Source organism: Pistacia vera, unplaced genomic scaffold, assembly GCF_008641045.1.
Source record: "Pistacia vera cultivar Batoury unplaced genomic scaffold, PisVer_v2 Contig182, whole genome shotgun sequence".
NCBI lineage: Eukaryota > Viridiplantae > Streptophyta > Magnoliopsida > Sapindales > Anacardiaceae > Pistacia > Pistacia vera.
The window spans coordinates 395,207-415,950 of NW_022195917.1; the positions used below are offsets into that span (position 1 = coordinate 395,207).

The following is a 20,744-nucleotide window of genomic DNA, read 5'->3' on the forward strand; positions in this document are numbered from 1 at the left end:
CGCCCTTCTCTTCTGGCAAACCGGTTTGGCTTCACTGTCGATGTTTAAGGCATGGCAAATAATATTTGGGTTGATCCCGACCATATCTACGTGCGACCATGCGAACACATCGATATTCCCTCTGAGGAAGCTGGTCAGTTCGATGGCGAGTTAGGGGTTGAGATTGCTCCCAATCCTTAACACTCTGCTCAGCCCGCTCTGGTCGACCGATACTTTAGACAGATCCTCAACTGGCCCACTGGAAGGGCATTCCTGAATACAAGGATCCATATTATCCTCGGCTGGGCCAGGCTGTGGCTCGATCCGGCTGATCGCCATTGCTTGTTAGGGAATGCCGCACGAATGCCTTTCCCTTTGCATGCCATCTGTACTGCTTTTACATAACAGTCTTGAGATGTGCGCTGAGATCAGCTGACTTCCCCTATCATCGGGGTGGGGAACTTCATCTTCAGATGGTATATCGATGTTAGTGTATAATAGTGTATGCCCTAAAAACCATTCGTGTTGTCGGTTTCAAAGCATTTTGTCTTGTATCTATATATCATAAATAATAGAAGAAAGATTTCTTCAATTCATAATATAAATTGCTTCCTTTATTCAATCATGCATTTAAAATAAAGTATGTATATGAATTGTCCAGATGATTCATTTAATCGGTAAATGAATTACTGAAAAGGGTTCCCTACGGAAGCAATATAATTTGGGCAACTATATTGCACAGTAGGCAAACTAGATGCTTCCGAAAGATATCATGAGTTGATATAACTATGGATGATGATGATAGTCATGTCACTGGGGCATTGGTATGGATTAGCGGTTGGTGAACTGTTTTTCGAATGTGACTGAATAACGACAAATCACTTGGAAAAGCATGTAGTCAATGATTTATCGTTTGGTTATATTAGTGCACGATGTAGTCCTTTGACCTGAGACATTATAGTCGGATCCGATACGGATGCATATGGTTCATACGGTGTATAAGTACGAGACTAATCATGTTTCGTATAATAAAGCCTCATACGTTGTTTATATGCGGAAACGAACGATGGTCAAGGGGGGATCCATTAACTCGGAAATATAGGATCAGGAGTACCATTGACTCCATCCGGATTCGAGTTCCTAGACGAACGTCGATAACTATCAGAAATCAGAATCTCTGGCCAAAGTCTATTATTAGTCATACAAAAGCAAGTTTGTGATGACAAGTTCCGGACATATTGATCGACGATTCGGTAAAAGATCAAGTATAGGATTTTGATGTTCCATGAATCCGTGCTTGATCAGGATATTTCAATGGAGGGACTTTACTTGCATGGTACGTATGATCTGAAATGGGTTCGATAAAGTATTTCTTCATCGTGGTTTAGGGACTATGGCACATTGCTAGATGTTTACCATAGTCGTTGGGCCTCCGAACAAGTTTTCGGATTCATCCAGAAGCTACTCACGGCTAATCCACGGTGGACCTGCATGGTCACACCAATAGCCTTGAGAAGTTAGAGAAGGATGAGAGAGAGAAATGATTATCCAAAGAAGGCTAGCACCTTCCGAGGGTAATGACGAGATTTCTACAGTAATAGTTACATAGAAAATTGTTTGTGACATTTTAAGGGTTAAAATGGTCAAACAATAATTAATTATATTTAATTATTATATCTTAAAGCGTTAAGATAAATGAGATGAACGAAAATTACCTTTTAATAGTTAAAGGGTAAAAGGGTAAATTTATGGGTTGTTAATGTAAACTACTTTAGTTTACATGGACCCTTGAATAATATTTATTATTCAAAGGGTGACATAATAAATACTTGGGCTCCCTTTTTAAAATAAGATTTTATTGGGCTTGGAAGTGAAAAACAAATAATTGCAAAATTGCCCAAGTATATATAAATGCAAAAGGTTGCATTTTAGTTCATAACACACATAGTTCACTCAAAGCAAACTAAAATCTCTCTCTCTCTCTAAGCCAAGGCCACTCTCTAACTCTCTCAAGGTGCTGTTAAAGTGTGGAGGTCTCATCATTTTGAGTCTTATCTTCATCAATCCAAAGCAAAGGAGTAGGTACAATGTTCTTTTCCAAGCTTTGTTTGAAAACGTTTTTTTTGAATCCAACCTTTCATGCTTTCAATCTTCATTTCCACCACTCTTCATGCATGTTGTTGTTTCTTACAAATGGTATCATAGCTAAAAGCTCCTTGCATGTCGAATTTATAAGCAAAAATGACATTTTCCATGTGTTCATATGTTCATCAAATTTGGTTGAGTTTGCGTGTTAGTGATATGGTTCAAAATGATTTTTTCATAGTCGATCTCTACATGCATGTCTCGGACATACATAGATCAGAGGTAGATGTTTATTTTTCTTCTCATTCTCATATGTTTTGAATGATGGTAATGGTTATGATGAGCATGCCTTTGTAATGAATGAGTTGTTTGATGTAATAAACATGTTTGATGCATGTGTGATTCTCGGCTATCTCTTTGTTTATAGAAAACATGTTTTTCTTCTTGCTCTAATATGTTTGGATATGTTAGAATGTGATTTAAAGAATGTTTGGATGATGGTTATACCATGTTTGGATTATGGTTATTACATGAGATGTGTTAAGAACTACATGCATGCATATATGTCATTCTCGGCCATGACTAGTTTTTCCATAAGGATATGTCATTTCATTCATGTATTGATGAATGATGTTTTAGGAAATGTTGCATGATGATTTATTTAGAAAAATGTTCATGCATGTTCATTTCCATGACTTTGATTAAATGATTTATGCTTTGACATGCTGAGTGAGGAAAACCATCCAAACGATCAAAGAGATTTTGGGTAAGAGTGGCTTTGAAACTTTGAAGATGAAGATTGAAATCTGAAGATGGAACTTCGAAAAATGCAGAAAGAAATTTTTTTAGGGATTTTGTATTTTCACTGACCCGATTTTGGCACCGGACCGATTGAATCAATGGTTCACTACTGTTTCAACAGTTCAATCGCGGGTCAATCCAGGTTAAATATTATAACCGGGTTTAATGAGGGTTAAATACTATAACCAGGTTTAATGAGTGTCTGGACTAGTAAGGCCCGGATCCGGTCTGACTGGTTGAACGGATCAGGTTTAAAAACATGGTTAGGGAGTTGAAAATTGTTGCTTAATCCATGTTAATGTATAAGCACTGAATGGCTCCTATTATAATTTATAAGGATGGTATATGTACTCTACCACAAGAATTCATTCACATCCATTGACAAAACTTGAGTGTACCATGTTACCTACATTTTGTTATGCATTTTGTTATAAACTGCCCTGATGGAGATTGGGCTTCAGATTTTCTTCAAATTTACATATGTAATTTCTTGTGTTTTAGTGTTTATGTACTTGTTTTCTATAGATTATATGCTTGCGGGTCTTAAATTGATGAGAAATTGAGTTGGTTATGAACTTATGTTGTGAATTCAATTGAATTTGGAGTGGTTGATTGTGGGGGTATAATTGTAAAAAATGAAAACTGTAGGAACATGAGGGTGTAACTGTCAAAATTGAAAATTGAAGTGAACAGTATGAGTACCCACGAGTCCAATTGTACTCGCATAGGGTAAGGTCCGAGTCCAATGTTTTGGACCCTTTTAGATCCGTACCCGTTGGGTCTTTACCCAGCCCGCCCACTCGCCCGTTTTGTCAAGTATTCACTCCAGTTTTCAATTTTGACAGTTACACCCACACAATTTCTATAATTTTATTTTTTACAATTACACCCTTAAAATCAACCACTCCAAATTCAATTCAATTCACCACTTTCTCATCAATTTAAAACCAGCAAGCATATAGCCTATATAGAACAAATACATAAACACTAAAACACAATAACATAAATACAAAATTACAATTTACAAATACAAATACAAAAACATAACATAATTTAATTAAAGAAATTCTTAATCAGCTTATGTTCATTCCACAATGTTGGTGTTAGCGGAGTCTCCTGAAGAGAGATTGAGTTAAAAATTAATGAATATTATCAAATTGAATTATTAATTGACTTGAATGAGCTGTAACTAAAAGATATTTTTCACTTCAATTTAATCTGACCTTTTAACTCGTGTTTCTCTAGTCCAACTTAAATTTAACTCATACATGCATGTTTCCGAAATCCAGTTGATCATTTAATCTGCAAATTCAAATAGGAAAGCTATCAACTAATACATTATTTTACTGATGCATCTCCACTTTATGTTTGTTACTGTAAAAAAAAAAAATTAGTTAAAATATACAGATATACATATTACTATTGTAACCATATACAAACTAATTCTTTGATACTGATGCAGCCACATTCTGCCCGGGTATATTTCTAGCCGGAATATAAATAATTGAATAAAGAAGTGATAGATGACATACTACTATTTAGATGTAAGAGCTAATGGAATTTATGTGAACTATATATTATATGGTAATATGTATATACTGCTATGACAGCATTACGTAGAAGTTGTTATTACATTATGTAGAACTCCCTAGTCTATCCTCGGTTTTTTCTCCCTATTTCTCTATAATCTATCTTATTCTTCTGCTAGTTCTCCATCACTCCTACTACAGCAAATTTATAATGCTTCTAAAATCATAAAATAATTCATTTTGTTTCAAATCAAAAGACACCATGGCCAAGCCTTCATGGCACCGCCTCCTTCTCATCTAATAACAGAAACGACCCCATTTCAGCCTCAGATTCTTCTGCTTACTCTGTCTTGGTCTTCCAAGCTCTCACCATGGAACACATGATCTAATCGTTAGAGGCTTTGCTTCATGAAGCTCAAATGACGTTCTTTATATGGAGCTAAACTTAGGCTTCTACAAATCATAAATTGAATTTTGCGTTTTCTTTTTTCGCTTATTTAACTGAATTGTCAAATTTTCAAGTGGTCCCCATATTTTTATAAAATTTTAATTTTGTCTGGTTCTTGATTCCAATTTTTGAGAACTAGACATGGCCCTCATAAGCTTGGTTCCGGGTAGAAACTGGAACCTTGGGTACCCATCGATTCCGATTCTATCCTAAATTCTTGCACATCCCTATGGAGAAGTGTAGAGTGTATATAAAGATGGATATGATGGTAATAAATTAAATTAGTTAGTTCACTTGGTTTAGGGTCCTGGAAGTTAGTCATTTTCTTTTGGTACAAATTATGGGTAATTAAGTAATATCCCTTAATTTTATCTAATTGGTAATTTACTGAACCGTATTAGATAGTCAAATTTGTGGCAATAATCCAAGATAGTGAAACCTAATACTAAACAATTTTTAGAATTTACTAAAAAATATTTAATATTAGTTATTCATAAATTTACCATGAAATTTGAACCCAAATAAAAAATAAAAAAGATCCATCCCGGACTAGATCTTGATCGATTTACCAGATCTCATGAAGGAAGAAGGGTTGGACTAACTATAGCTCAGCCCAAATCACACGCGGAAAATGCAAAGCCAATTGGCGAGAAGAAGTGAAAAACCATCAAATCTACTCATAAAATTAGGGGTGAGCGGTTTCGGGTACCCTGTATTTTTTGGGAAAACCGAAATTAAAATCGCACAGTGCAGGTTTCCAAAAAAAAAAGGAACCGGAACCGCACAGTGCAGGTTCTTAAATTCAAAGAACTGAAACTAAAATGTAGGTAAAATCAATTACCCCTCTATTAGTTAAAAAAATGACAAAAATACCTTAAAAGTTTACAAATACACCCCTAACAAATTTTGATTACTCATTCATCTGTGTCCAATGTGACTCATAAATCCTCTAATCTCTAGGCAACATTTGAATTCAATCAATTCATCACAATTCACATAAAATTCCTCAATTAAAACCAAAACACAAACAATTAATTAATTTAATTAAACAATCATACTATAAATCTATAATTTAATATTATAGTTAAATAAATTTCTAATCATTTAATTAAGTATTGTACAAACATTTATAGTGGAATACTATTATTAATTAAATAATCATATTATAAATCTATAATGTAATGTTAGAATTAATTAAGTAAATATTTAACTATAATGTAATGTTTTAATTGATTAAATTTGTAATCATTTAATTAAGTATTACTAATGTTTATAATAGAATGTTATAATTAATTAAGTAATCGTTTAATTAAGTAATCATTTGTTTATAACGTAATGTTATAATTAATTAAGTAATCATACTATAAATTTATAATGTAATGTTATAATTAATTAAGTAATCATACTATAAATTTATAATGTAATGTTATAATTAATTAAATTTCTATTCATTTACTTAAGTATTGTGCTGATGTAGTAAATTACTAATGTTTATAATATAATATCATAATTAATTAAGTAATCATTTAATTATGCAATGTTATAATTAATTATGTGATCATATAGAAGAAAGGTCCAAAGGTTGGACTCAAGAATAAGAGCTTCAAGAAGCCAACGACAAAAGCAAAGAAGACCAATGCAAAAGGAAAATGTTTCCACGATGGAGAAGATGGACAGTGGAAGATGATCTGTCCTCAATACCTAAATAGTCTGAGGAAAGGGAAAGGAAAAGCAGGTACAAATCAATGTCTTATGATTGAATATGAATTAGGTGTTAATTTAGATAGTCATTCCTGAATACTAGATTCAGCAGCAACATCTCATATTTGTTTGTCTTGGCAGGTATTTCAGAATAGTTCTAAGGTGACAAAGGGCGAGATCATTTTGGGGATGGCAAATGGGGCACGAGTTGCAGCCAAGGCCATGGGGACTTGCCCAATAAGACTACCTTTAGGACATGTTTTGAATTTATTTAAAGTATTGTACTTTGAAAAAGCCACTAGAAACATCATTTCTATTTCTGCTTTGTGTAAAGCAAGTTACCATGTACTGTTTAATGAAAATGAATGTTCAATACATTTTGGAAATGTTTTAATTGGTAAAGCTATGAATACAAACAGTTTGTATGTCTTGGAACAAAATGATTATGCTTCAATCAATGCCATTTCCAATAAAAGAACTCGATCTGAATCAAATCCTAAAATTCTATGGCATCATAGATTGGATCATATAAGAGAGAGAAGATTAGTATAGCTTGGAGAAAGTGGGATCATAAACTCATTAGGTTTCTAAACCCTATCCAAACTATGAATCATGTATCCAAAGAAAGATAACCAAGTCTCCCTTTAAGAATAAATGAGAGCGAGCTAAAGAACTAGTAGGACTCATATATACAAATGTGTGTGGACAATTCAATACTTTAGCCAAGGGAGGATTTGAATACTTCATTACCTTTACAAATGATACGTCACGATATGGGTATTTGTATTTAATGAAATACAAATCTGAATCCTTTGAAAAATTCAGAGAATTCAAGAATGAAGTAGAAAATCAAACTGGAAAGAGTTTTAAAATACTATAATCAGATCATAGAGGGTAAATACTTGAGTACAGAGTTTCGGGAGTTCTTAAAAGAAAATGGGATCATCTCATAATTAACTCCTTGCTATACACCCCAGCTTAATGGAGTGTCTGAAAGGAGAAATTGTATCCTATTGGATATGGTACGATCGATGGTGAGCTGCCATGCACATCCTTAATAGGAGAAATTCACTTCTTCTTGCCAATGTCTCTGTAGGGATATGTTCTCCAGACCAGCCATGCACATCCTTAATAGGATCCTGTCTAAAATTGTCCAAAAAACACTGTATGAGATATGGTATGGAAAACGTTGAAGTCTAAATTACATGAAGATTTGAGGCATCCAACATATGTTAAATTAGTTAAATCTGATAAGCTGGATGTTAAATATGAGAGGGGTCTGTTCATTGGATATCCTAAAGATGGTTTAGGATATTACTTTTACTTCCCAAGTGATCAAAGAGTTTGGATCAGTAGAAATACACGCTTTCCTGAGAATGAGTTCTAAGAGAAAAGCAGTGTTGGAAGAAATATTAAACTCAAGGAAGAGTCTGAAAAGCCAATAATCGAGATTGCTGAAGCTGGAACATCCACTCAGAGAACCTCAGTATCATATACTATAATTCTAGTGCGAAAATCTTCTATAATATCTAAACCTTCGGAAAGATATCTGTTCATACATGAGCAAGATTTTGAATCTTACTTAGTAGGAGTAGATTATCATGGTGATGATCATAGAAGCTACGAAGAAGCAATACTAGATAGAGATTCAGGAAAGTGGCTGGAAGCAATGGATTCAAAGATAGAATCAGTGCAAGCCAATCAAGTATGGTCACTTGTGGATCCACCAGAGGGAATAGTTCCTATAGGCTGTAAATGGGTCTACAAGAGAAAAGTTGACAAGAATGGGAAGGTAGAGACCTTCAAAGCTCGTTTGGTAGTGAAAGGTTATACTCATAAACAGGGATTGGATTATGAGGAAACCTTCTTGCTTGTAGCTATGATTAATCCATCTGTATAATGCTAGCTATCATAGCATACCATGATTATGAAATTTGGTAGATGGATATCCAAATAGCTTTCCTTAATGGGTTTATTAAGGAAAACATCTATATGGAACAACCAATAGGTTTTATATCATTTATTGAAAAAACATAAAGTATGCAAGTTGCATCAATCCATTTATAGATTAAAGCAAGCTTCAAGAAGTTGGAACATTCGATTTGACGACATAATCAAATCGTTTGGTTTTGTCAAGAATTCGGATGAGCCCTGTGTTACAAATGGGATAAAGATCATGCCATCATGTTTCTCATATTATATGTAGATGACATTTTTTTTATGGGAAATGACGTAGGCATGATGATTGGGGTTAAAGTCTGGTTATCTAGAACCTTCTCAATGAAAGACTTAAGAGAAGTGACCTATGTCTTTGGCATTCATGTCTATAGAGATATAACGAATAGGGTAATTGGATTAGCCCAGAAATTGTACATTGAGAAATGCTAAAAAGACTCAGCATGAAGAACTCTAAGAGAGGTGTCTTGCCCTTCACTCACGATCTTCATCTTTCCAAAGAGATAGGTCTAAAGATCAATGAACAGAGACAACAGATGTTTAGTGTGCCTTATGCGTCTGCCATATGCAGCTTAATGTATGCAATGCTATGTAAAAGACCTGATATAGCTTATGCTGTAAGTGTTACGAGCATATATCAGTCAAATCTAGGGGAGAAACATTGGTTAATTGTAAAATAGATCCTTAAGAAATTAAAAAGAACTAAGGATCTAGTTCTGAGTTATGGATGTTCAAAATTAAACATTCAAGGATACTCAGATTCTGATTTCCAGTCACATATTGACGATAGAAAGTCTACATCAGGTATTCAGGTGCAAAAGAATGGATTATTCATGCTTATACTAGTGTTCGGACATCCTGGACCCATCGAGTGCGGATAAATCAAGGCAAGAAGAAAAATAGTGAAATTCTGACTTTGCGTCGCAGCACGATTTCCTGAGCTACAGCATGGTACGGTTTTTGTCGAAGAAGAAATGGCCTGAAATGCACTAGGGTGCAATTCAACTACACTGGGGCGCAATTAAACTGAGCTGTGGCGCAAATAAACTGTGCTGAGGTGATAATCCGTAAATTATACAATTTTTATTTGATCTTTTTGTCGGATTTCAGGTACTTTCCAGTGCATTTTGACCTGAATTGTTGCTTAATTCTTTACTTTTCGTGTTTCAGGTTAAAATGGACATTTTGAGCAAATAAGGACAAAATTGGATAGTTTTGACTCAGAAATTAGCGGATCTCAGAAGATAGGAGAGTTCCGGAGTAGGATAAAGCACGATGAAGCTTGTTCCCAAGGAAGAGCACCTAGAATCGAAGAATCGAACGAAGAAGCAAGCAGAGTGGCAGTTCTGTAATTTCAGAACTTTTCAAGAAGCTTCGCCCCGGCGAAGGAATTGTCTTCTCCACGGCGAAGTAAGCCAGGGACGAATGTGTCTGCTTCATTCTTCGCCGCGGCGACAGTAAATTTTTCCAGTTTTGTTAAACGCACAGTTTCATTTTGTGCGTGTTTTGGTTGGGTTATTTAGACTAAGTATAAAAGAAAAACTTAACCTTTTGCCAAAGGGTCTTGAGCTTTTTAGGTTTAGCCGCTTTTTACAATTTTCTGAGAGTAAAACTTTGAGCTTTTCGGATTGTTAAAGGGAGAAGATTCGGATTTTGACTAGAAGATTCATCTTTTGGGGAGATTTCTTATCTTTCATCTTAGTTTCATTATGCTGAACTTGTTTATTTATGTTTTTCGTTTTTGTATTGTAGAATTAGCTATGAACTAATCTTTTATGGGTTAGGGTTTTGATTGTAGTTTGGATTTTAATGGGTTAAGTGTTTGATTGTTTTATTTTCATATGAATCTGCATGGGTTGTGTGTTACTCTGAATTTTTAATGCTTTATATGATGAACATGATGAGATTGAGAAATAATTCATGTTAGACTTCTTGGGTAAACACCATTATAGTATTGGATGCTAGAGATAGATTCAAGAATTAATGAAATCATTTTAGAATTCTTTTGCTTAATGAGTTTGGAATTATTAATCTTCATTTTGTTGGGTGCGGAAGGTTAATAAGGATGAATAGGAAAACATAGCCCGAGAGGGTATGTTTAACACATTAGCGAGTTCGATTTACAACCATTGCATATGAATGTGAATTTAGTGTAATTTATAGGTTTAACCCATAAAATCCAAATGAAGTCAAAACCCTACCCGTTTTGCTTAAATTGATATTCCGTGTTTTCATATTGCTTTCTTAATTAAGTTTTAATTCTTAGTCTAAAATTCATTATCTTTTTAATTAAATTTTGCTTCCACCAATCCAAAGAATTCGATTGCTTCAACTAGGTAACATTAGGAAACTTAGTGTTTTGCTAACAATCCTCGTGGGAACGATATCCTACTCATCATTTTATTACTTGAGCGACTAGTATACTTGCTACATTTTTGCATGTTGTAAGAAACACGCATCAAGTTTTTGGCGCCGTTGCCGGGGATTGTTTTAAGTTAACATTGAGTTTTTCCTTAAGTTTAGCTAGATTGAAGTTTTAATTTTTGTTTTTAATTTTCATTAGAGTTGTGATCTCACTTTTCTTTCACTTGTGTTCGTTCAGTTTATGCGAAGAGCAAGACGTCAACCAGTGGTTCCTGTTGACCTTGAGCTTGAGAGGACTGTGAGAAGACGTAACAGAGAGAGAAGAGAAAGAGAGAATCTTACTGCAGAATCTAAAGAAGTTGTTGTTGAAATGGCTGAACAAGAAAATAGGACACTAAAGGAATTTTCAGTTCCCATAGTGAATGGAAGTGGGTTAAGTATTACTAGACCTACAGTACAAGCAAACAACTTCGAGATCAAGCCGGCAATCATCCAGATGATCCAGCAGTTGGTTAGATTCAACGGTGATTTGAAGGAAGATCCGAATCAGCATATTGCAAATTTCCTGGAAATTTGTGACACCTTCAAGTCAAATGGAGTGTCGGATGATGCTATTAGGCTGCGATTATTCCCATTCTCATTGGGAGATAAAGCAAAGGGGTGGTTAATGGCATTACCACTGGGAACAATAACAACGTGGAATGATCTAGCACAGAAATTCCTGACCAAGTTCTTTCCTCCAGCTAAGTCAGCGAAATTGAGAAATGATATCACATCATTTCTACAAGATGATGCCGAGTCGTTGTATGAGGCTTGGGAGAGATACAAGGAGCTAATAAGAAAGTGTCCACACCATGGTCTGCCAGTTTGGCTTCAAGTCCAAACATTCTACAATGGGTTAATGGGTAACGTGCAAACCATGGTGGATGTAGCTTCAGGAGGGGCCTTGCAGAATAAGACACCAGAGGAGGCGTATGAGTTGCTTGAGGTTTTGGCAAGCAACAACTATCAAAGACCGAATGAGAGAGTTACAACAAGGAAACCTTCGGGTCTTCATGAAGTTGATGCTTTCACAGCCATCTCAGCCCAACTCACTGCACTTCAAAAACAGTTGGGAACTATGTAGGTAAATTCTATACAAGCACCTCAACTAACATGTGAATTTTGTGCAGGAAACCATGTGAGCAACGAGTGTCAAGTTGGGAACACATTTGCTTCGACATCTTCATCAACAGAGCAAGTGAATTACTTGGCAGGAAATCAGAGACAACCAAACAACCCATACTCCAACACATACAACCCAGGATGGAGAAATCATCCACATTTGGCTTGGGGAAATCAGAACCAGCAAAGTAATCAATGGAACCAGAGGCAAGTTCCAAATAACCAACCAGGGGTGACCAATCAACCAGGAGATCAGAGAGTGACAAAGTTGGAGGACATGTTTGGTAAATTCATGCAAGAGACCACAGGTTTCATGAATGAGACGAGGACAAACTTTAGAAACCAAGGGGCGTCCATTCGAAATCTTGAGGTACAAATGGGCCAATTGGCCGAGAAGCTGAATGATAGACCGCAGGGTTCCTTACCAAGCAATACAGTAACCAACCCTCGTGAGCAAGTAAATGCAATTTCGTTGAGAAGTGGGAGAGTTTTAGAAGAGGTGAGGGACCCAAGGAAAGAGGAAACTTCATCAAAGAAAAATGAAGATTCTGATGAGGAAATTGATGAAGAAAGTGAAGCTAAAGAGAAACCACCCAGCCCAAGAAAAGAAGAGCAGGAGCAGGAAGAAGGAAAAAAGAAAAAGAAAGAGAAATTGCCATTCCCCGAGATTCCACCAGAGCTGGCGCATCACACACCACCCATACCCTTTCCTCAAAGACTCAGAAAAGAGAATCAGGATAAGCAGTTTATTAAATTTCTTGATGTGTTTAAAAAACTGTATATTAAAATTCCTTTTGCAGATGCATTGCAACAGATGCCGAGCTACGCGAAATTCCTTAAAGAAATTTTATCGAACAAGAGGAAGCTGGAACAAGAGGAAACGGTGATGCTTACGGAAGAGCGTAGCGCTATTCTCCAGAAGAAGCTGCCCCCGAAACTCAAAGATCCAGGGAGTTTTACTATTCCTTGCACTATAGGAGATATAACCTTTGATCGAGTTCTATGTGACCTAGGTGCTATCATTAACCTTATGCCTTTTTCTGTGTTCAGGAAACTAGGAATCGGTGAAGTTAAGCCGACATCCATATGCTTGCAACTTGCAGATCGATCAATAAAGCTTCCTAGGGGTATTGTGGAGGATGTGTTGATTAAGGTGGACAAGTTTATTTTTCCTGCGGATTTCTTTGTGTTGGATATGGAAGAAGACAAAGAAATTCCTCTTATCCTGGGACGACCATTCCTAGCCACCGTAAGAGCTTTAATCGATGTTCAAGAAGGGAAGTTGATCATGAGGATGCAAGATGAAGAAATAACATTTAATGTCCTTGGATCAATGAAAGCTCCACCTGAACAAGAGTCGTGTTTAAAAATCGATGTGGTAAATCAGTCAAGAGTTGAGCCCTGCCAACTGAATAATCTTAAGGTGGAAATTAAGAACTGCATTGTAGAACCGAATAAGTTTGGTAGCGAGGACCATGACGGAAGAGGTTGCACAAAATTCCAAGACAAGCCACAGTCGAATTTGAGTATACATAAGGAACGGGTCTCTGGGATAAAAAGGGGTGAAGTTAAGCTAAGAAAACGGAAGGTGGTCAGAGAGAAGAGTCGAGCTACCAAAGTTATGACCAAGGGGTGGAAATGGGTAGTGAAACTTGCAACAAAGCCACTGTGTGAAAAAGATTATCAACAAATGAAGCTTCGGTACAAGGGAAATTTCCAGGATGTAATGTATTTGGACAGTCCGGGCTGATTGAGAATTGAGAGAGTCGAGCTTTCGACTGTAAACAAGCGCTTCTTGGGAGGCAACCCAAGTGTTTTAAACTTTTTGTTTTTAATTTTAGTCGTTCGAATTTATTTAATTTCATTATGAGTTTGTATAAAATTTGATGTTTTTGTTTTTGGATGTTTCAGGTGAAGTCGTGAGCCAAAGAAAGGTATGAAAATGCTCCAGACTTCGCCGGGGCAAGAAACTTTCTTTGCCGCGGCGAAGCAAACTGAATAGCAGAGTTAGCTTCTGGACGATTTCGCTGCGGTGAAGGAATTGTTGTCGCCGCGGCGAAGAAAGTGAATTAATTTGGTGAAAATTTGGCTAAGGCATTTTGCCGCGGCGAAGAAATTTTCTTCGTCGAGGTGAAGAAAACCTTGTCTCCTCGGGTTTATGAATGATGAACTTCGCCGCAGCGAAGAAACTTCTTCGCCGCGGCGACGAGCCTTTTCTATAAATACTCGCTTTATTCTTTTCATTTTCACGCCGCCTTGCATTTTGAGTTGAGAGAAAATTTTTCAAACTTCCATCTTTTGCTTCCAAATTATGTTTCCAACCAAAACTCTTACTCTACAACATTCCTAAACACCAAAACAACCCTTTTCAACAACAATTTTCGCGAAAATTTCACAAAAATTTTTTGATAAAAAATTTGGGGCTTTCTAATCTGGGTCATTTCTGATTCAATTGGTGGTGCAAACTCCTTCATATTGGTAAGATATCAATAACCCAAAGCTTTATTTTGAAGAATTTTAAGTTTCTAATCATAGATCTGAGAATTTTGTTGAACTTTTGACTTGAGAATATTTGGGTGATTGTGAGTTGTGATTTTGATTGAAGTAGAGAAGTTTGTGAATTAATTGATTGTTAGAAGTGTGGGTGTCGATTTTTTTTGAAGTGTTTGTGTTGAATTGAAAAATTGTAGTTTGGGGGTTGAATTGTGAATTTTTGGAAGTGTGGGTTTTTTTTGCAGGTTTGACGTGGCTGTGTAGAATTGGGTATAAATTCTTGGGGTTAATATTTTTGGATTGAATTTTAGTTGGAACAATGGCTTCGAAAGTTAAGCACTCGTACAAGGGAAAGAGTAAGAGTAAGGGAAAGAGTATTGACAACCGGTTTGTGAACGATGAAGCCCGTAAAAGGTATGAGGCGGTAATCCAAAGAAAGGATAAGGGTTTCATCCCTGAGCGTGGATTGACTGCAACACAAGCTTTGGAATGGAGTAGAGGGAGACGTTGGGACATGTTCATGCGTGCTCTTGAAGTTCTGGCTGTAGAACCATTGGTGAGGGAGTTCTATGCCAACTTCCCGGAATGTCATGAAGATACTGTGTTTGTACGAGGGGAGGATGTGCCATTTACGGCAAAGGAGATCAATAACTTCTATAACTTGCCCGAAATTTTCAATGATCAGTATGTGGAGTTCAAAAGATCACAATTTGATGATGATATTATCCTGCCGATCATTGCGAAACCGGGGGCAGAATGGGAAGTGTCTAAGAAACAAAAGAAGACACTCAAAGGAACACAATTGATACCAATGGCTCGGCTATGGCAGTACTTTGTCTGTGCTAATTTAATGCCAGAATCGCACTACAGCACAGTGACTCATTAGAAGGCAATTTTGCTCTACTCGATTGCCACAGGGAAGAGTATGGATCTGGGAGACATCATTTTTAATAGTGTAAAGCTAGCATCCAAACAGGGGCGAGCGAGTTACTGTTTTCCACATCTCATCACAGCTTTGTGCCTAAACGCTGGGGTCAAGGTTCAAGATGATGAGCAGCGTATTCATGCTGCTCCAACTCTAGATTCAAACTATTACAAGAAACACCTTGACCGAACAGAAGCCGCACAACCAAGAGCAGGGGCGAAAAGGCAGAGAACAAGTCTTGCCACATCATCCAGCTCCAAAGGTTCACAAAAAGAGATGATGCAAGAAATGATGGGCATGATGAAATATATGAAGAGACGTCAGGATTGGATGATGGAGCCGACTGAAATGATGCATGAGCTACTGACTAATAGTTTCAAGGAGCTTAATGTTGACACTTCAGCGTACCCATGGGTCGGCTGGAACTCGGATGAGTGGATGGGCTCAGAGGAAGAAGAGGAAGACGAGGAAGAAGAAGAAGAAGAGGAAGAACAAGACTGAACCGGAGCACCTGTTTATGTTTTGTATTTGTTTAATTGCTTTCAGTTAATTTTGTGCCCATTTGAAACTTTAACTTCATTTTATTTTGGTTTTGGATTTTGTTTTTTTTTTTTTTTTTTTTTTTNATGCAAATGGTAGACTCAAAGATGCTATGTACCATCTACAATTAATAATAACACATCAATGAATAAAAATATTGCATCCACTTCTATGGACATTTCATCAAACACATGGCATGCATAAACAAACTCTAATTTAACTACAATTCTCTTTCTTTCTCAAGTCAACCATGTTAGGAGTAAAAACCCCTTTAGGCAAGCTCTCAACCTGTCAAAGAAAACACTTCAATTTCTTTACTCAATTCCTCTCTAAAACTTAGCCAACTTCCCTTGGCCATCACAACCTTAACTCTATTGCTCATGGCTCAAAAACCACTCATTAGAGCCATCAACTCATCTACAATCATATTCTCAGCAATCAATCTCAAAATCATAATCAAATAAATGCATAACAACTCATTTGATTGCTTAACTCTTAGGTTGGGTTGGATTTACTTACCTTGTGATTGAGTGACTCCAATTGAACTTCTTTGCCTTTGGAAGATTGTTCTTTCTCAAAACCTTAGACAACAACACTATAAGAATCCAACAATTATATAAATAATCAAAATTCAAATCTAGAGCAAGGATTCTTACTTCTTGTTGCCTAGGATCAATTCCTTGTCAAATTCTAACCAAAAGCCCTAAAAACCCTTAGACAATTGAGTGAAGAGTTGAGAGAAAATGGAGAATGGAAGAGGCGGTGGAAGTAGAGAAATGAGGGGGTTTCTAAGACTAATCCCTTAAATATCTCATATTATACTCATTCTTCCCATTTTGCCCTTACACTTTTTTCAAAAATTCCATCCTTATCCTTTAATTCCTTGCACTCACACCCCCATTCTAATATATTCTCCATGAAATTTCCTTACATTTCACTCCCCACTTTTCCTGCTAAATAGGGGTAGCATGGTCACTTTGCCCCTATGGAAAAGTTCTCTAGAAACTTGAAGAAGAATTTCAGCCAGCTCTTCGCCGCGGGGAAGTTTCTTTCTTTGCCCCGGCGAAAAAATCCAGAGCCTACGTCGCTGCGACAAAGACTATAATTCCAAAATTCGCCAAGTCTTTACCAATTTCAAGGCAACCACTCAACCAAGCCAACATATCCCCTCAACTAAGGGTCAATCAAGCAATATCGACAACATACAAATTTAATTAAGGGCAAACCATCAACATTTAGGGAAATTCAACATATATTAACTATGTACCTCAAGTGGGTGTTATAGTGGGATTGCTCATGATGAGACATACTGCCAAGTCGCAAAGCCACAGGTATTCTACCTGCTTCACGATCGGTGTTCGTTGGTCCCTTGGAGCTCTTTGGCCCATTATTGGCCACCTACTTCCCTTTATCTTTACGCACTGTAGTACGTGTGGCATGGGCTTTTTCCCGTTTTCGCACTTTAGCGCGACCTGTAGGCGTTTTTGGCGTAGGCATCGCTTTATTAGAGTTAGACAGTACAACCTAATCCAAACGATCTAGCCTTTGGCTAACCATTTGGAGAGTATTGTTGAACCTCTCTTGGTAATTCATCACAGTTGGGTCGACTTGTGAGCTCGAAGGAATATCCGCCATGGTACCCTAAGGAATCAAAGGTATTTCAGGAGAAGTATCATCCTGTACCCGGGGATCTCCTCATTGCTGGTGCTAGCTCGCTCAGCTTCAAGACCACGAGCTATTTGTTCGCAAATAGAACTGGTTGATCAAAGATTCCTGATGAAAAGCGGATACTAAATCGAGCCCTTCCTCTAGCGCCAAACTGTTGATGCTTGATTTTGACACCAACGACTCACACGTGCAAAGTGCTAAGTAGCTCTTAGAAATTACACATGAATAAATATGATAATCTAATGCAAAGCCTGAATAATAAATGAAATATGATTTTTAAAGTGATTCAGATGCTTAAAACAAATCCTACATCCACTTCGATTTTATATGTGAGAGATTATAGGAGATCGCATATAGCAAACAGTGGACACAGATATAATAACTGAATATTCAGATTGAATATTAAGTCAGTCTCTTTCTCTTAGGTTATCTTTGCTCTGAAAATAAAGATTACAATCAGAATGAGGGTTTAGTATCATAATCCCAAAAATGAAAGGGGGAGTCCTCTATTTATAGTATAGGAATTCAAGGTAATGATTACAAATCTACAAGTGGGTATGTGCTATGTAAGGTCCTTCTTGCATCCCATAGCCAATACTTGGGAAATATCCTCAAATTACTTGAGCTTGGACAAGTGTGGCGGCCTTATTTCACTCATAGGTAAGACCTAATTTGCCAAGTTGGTGAAAGCCATACCTTTTTATCATAGAGCAACGTGGTAGCTCTTGGATGGCGCAAGCCTTCATAACTCTAATTGGGTGATTACTGATGTAAGCTTAGTCAGCCCTGACTTTTTAGGCATAATACATACTATTCTTGTTCTTTAAAAACATGCTATTGAGTCATGTTTGTGTTCTACCTTGTATCCATCATCTTATCATCATTTCTCTCTATTTCCATGTCCAAAATGCATGAATCCCACAATGGTATCAGAGTTGTTTCGAATTCATGCATGCATGTAACGTTTTTTGTGAAAAATGTTAAAAATGATGCTTTGGACATGGTGTCTCAGATTGTGTATTTTGAATACATTGATGATGGCTATGTGATACCCATGCTTGTTGACATGCTTCTATGAAATTTGATCAATTTTGATATGTAGATACAAATTCTTATTCTTGAAGTCATATGTAAAATGCATGTTTGATTTAATGCATCTTGATGCAATTTTTTTTTTTTTTGTTAAATATGAATATCTCATTCAATGATACATGCTGTGTAATATGAGCACATGTGATGCAAATTTGATGACTTTGAAAGGATGAACTTGGCCAACATTATTGGATGCATAATGTATTTTGAATGCATGTTTGAGAGTGTTATAGGTGATAAAGTAGTATAATGCATTTGGCTTGAATTGTATTGTGAATACAATTTTGATGGTGGATTTATGAACATTTGGCCATTATTTAACATGTTAAAAATCTGCATTTTGAATGCAAATGTTTGCATATTTATTAAGGTTAGTATTTAAGCTTGTTCATGCATAAATGGTATATGTGAAGGATGCCATGTTTTAATGATGATTAATATGTGTTTTCTTTATGAATTTTGCTTGAAAAATCATGTGAGGATTGAGTACATGACTGATGCAAATTGGTATCACATCGCGCCATATCATAGATTGAATGGTGCTCGAATTGTTCATGTTTTGATAATGATCAAATGGTGTATGGATGAAGGTTAAGTGAATGGCATGTTAATTTGATGAGTTTGTAAATTTGCGTGTATCATAATGGTATATAAATGCATAGTTGATGTGTTTTGTCATATGGCTCTTAATTTGATAAGACATGATATGAGAGAGTATTTATTATATGATGGTTAATATAACGATTTTATAAGTTTAAGGGTGGTAAAATTATACATAGCCATTGGTTCTGATGACATATTTATGATCGCCATGATTTATAAATATCAATAAAGCTACAGACACAAAATTTCACCGAAATGTTTACCGCCTACATGTATGGCGCCTGAATTTTCTATCAATTTTTTCTAGTGAACGGCCTCCATCAAATATGGACGGCCGTCACTCACATGGATCCCGTCCATATTATATGAGGCACGGGCGCGTCCCCATTTAAAGGACGCACTCCATAAATAAATATAATAAAAAAATTTCAAAACATTATGGATGGCGGTTCATGGTTGTGGACGGGCGTCTTTTTTTGGACGCATCCGCAAATACGGGACCCTCCATTAAGTTTGGACGGGATCCGTAAGGAATGGAGCTGATAATCCGTAATTATACAGTTTTTATTAGATCTTTTTGTCGGATTTCAGATCTTTCTAGTGCATTTTGACCTGAATTGTTGCTTAATCTTCTTTTTCGTGTTTCAGGTTTAAAATGGACATTTTGAGCAAATAAAGACAATTGGATAGTTTTGACTCAGAAATTAGCGGATCTCAAAGATAGGAGTTCGGAGCAGATAAGACGATGAAGCTTGTTCCCAAGGAAGAGCAACCGAGAATCGAACGAAGAACAAGCAGAGTGCCAGTTCTGTAATTTCAAACTTTTAGGAGCTTCGCCCCGGCAAAGGAATTGTCTTCGCCGCGAAGTAAGACAGGACGATATTGGATTCCTTCATTCTTCCGCGCAGTCGGGACGACAGTCAATTTTATTAGTTTTGTTAAACGCACAGTTTCGTGTTGTGCTTGTGTTGGCTGGGTTATTTGGACTAAGTATAAAAGAAAAACTTAGCCTTTTTCCCTGGGTCTGATCTTTTTAGGGTTAGCTATTTTTACATTTTTGAGAGTAAAACTTTGAGCTTTTTGGTTTGTTAAGGGAGAAGATTCGGATTTGACGAAAAGATTTATCTTTTGGGAGATTTCTTATCTTTCATCTCAGTTTCATTATGTTGAATTTGTTTTATTTCGTTTTTTTCGTTTTGGTTATTAATTTAGCTATGAACTAACCTATTTTGGTTAGTTTTTGATTGTAGTTTGGATTTAATAGGTTAAGTGTTTGATTGTGTTTTTCCCATGAATAAGCTTTGGTTGTGTGTTACTCTGAATTTGAATGCTGTATGTGATGAACATGATGAGATTGAGAAATAATTCATTTAGGCTTCTTGGGTAATCACCATTA

General features: G+C 36.4%; 1 non-coding gene across 1 annotated transcript; it reads right to left on the bottom strand.

Annotated features, from left to right (window-relative positions):
* Window positions 1–11,617: 11,617 nt before the first annotated feature.
* Window positions 11,618–11,724, bottom strand: LOC116126697. Its single transcript, XR_004127518.1, has one exon. It is a non-coding gene; the product is annotated as a small nucleolar RNA R71 (small nucleolar RNA).
* Between the last annotated feature and the right edge of the window lie 9,020 nt (window positions 11,725–20,744).